This window comes from Mercenaria mercenaria, chromosome 3 (genome assembly GCF_021730395.1).
Source record: "Mercenaria mercenaria strain notata chromosome 3, MADL_Memer_1, whole genome shotgun sequence".
NCBI classification, from domain to species: Eukaryota; Metazoa; Mollusca; class Bivalvia; order Venerida; family Veneridae; genus Mercenaria; species Mercenaria mercenaria.
Window position 1 is genome coordinate 21,138,509 of NC_069363.1, and position 1,606 is coordinate 21,140,114.

Consider the following 1,606-nt stretch of genomic DNA (forward strand, 5'->3'; position numbering starts at 1 on the left):
TCCATAAACGAAAATTCACTAAATTCCGTACCGAGCACTATCTGCCGTAACATATATATGAAATAAACACTTTATTATATATATGTGGGGTATTTTTTAAAATATATATAGGCATTATTTCTTTTATACATCAATGGTATAGCCTCCTATAAGACTCTTTGCTGATGACTGCGTAATTTACAGAGCGAATATCACACTAATGGAGCAACACCTGAAAAATGGAATTTAATGTTCAAAAATGTGCAATCATGTCAAACAACTAATAAAAGAAATAAATTTGTATATCAATACAAGATGAAAGATCAAATACTAGAAGTTGTTAAAAATCATCCGTATCTTGGCGTCGAAATAGCTGTATCAGACATTTTTTGAAATACAACCATTATGCACATTGACTAGGTATGATAACATCAAAAGCTTCTTGAAATAACAATTGGATTTATCAAAAGAAATCAAAACACTGTCCTATCAAAGTAAAAGAAAGAGCATATCTGTCACTAGTTAGACCAAAACTTGAATACTCATCAACAATTTATAGTCGGTTGTAAAATCTCATAAGAGCTTATGTTTATATGTTGCTGTCTTGCCGACTCAAAATAAATCTTATCTTATCTTATCTTATCTTAACAATATGGAACCCCAACAAATAATAAAGAAATCTGAAATCTAAAAACATCACATTCGAACAAACACAGGTCAAAGCCAGTACCTGGTAAAACATCAATGATATTTCTCTATTGCTTGTTAGCCTGCCAAGCATCAGATATCGAACTGAACCCTGGCCCAAACACCTAGCTCATCCCTACAGTATCCCTGTGGGAAATGCAATGAGGAGGTCACCTGGAACCAGAAGGGAATACTGTGTGACAATTGTGACCAGTGGCTCCACACAGACTGCCAACATATAGGAGATAACACCTACTGCCGTCTGCCAGACTCAAGGTTTGCCTGGAATCAAGTGCATGATAGCACAATAAATTCGAGTCACCGATCAGATAGATCGGTGGGGTCACTTCTCAATACCTCAATACCTCAAAATTGTTAGCCCCACCAAAAGCCTCCTCCACCCCTAATACAAAGGTCAAAACCACAACCAAGAAAATGCCGAAACTTAAGAGTAGTGAAAGGCCCACTCTCCTTAACATTAATTCTAGGTCAATAAAAAAACAAACTTCAAGACCTACACCAGGTCATCCAACAGGTTAAGCCAGGCATCATCTGCTGCACTGAAACCTGGTTAAAACCAGAGATCTGCACAGCAGAAATCTTCCCAGATAACCTTAACTACCAGGTCTTCAGAGAACAGAGTTTTAAGTCAGGGTGGGGGTGTTCTGACTGCCATATCCAAAAGCCTGATCAGTCAAGAACAACCTGACCTTAAATCAAATTGCAACCAATGCTGGGTCAAAATCAGTATAAAAGGTGTACGATATATATATGCTCCTTTTATAAGCCACATGAAAATGACCAAGAAGCCCTTGCAGAGTTATGGTCAGCCGTCACCAAAATTCCCCAAAACAGTATTGTCTGGATACTAGTTGACTTTAACCTACCTGATATTGACTGGTCATCTGAATCCCGTAAGGCCAACTGCAAATACAGAGAC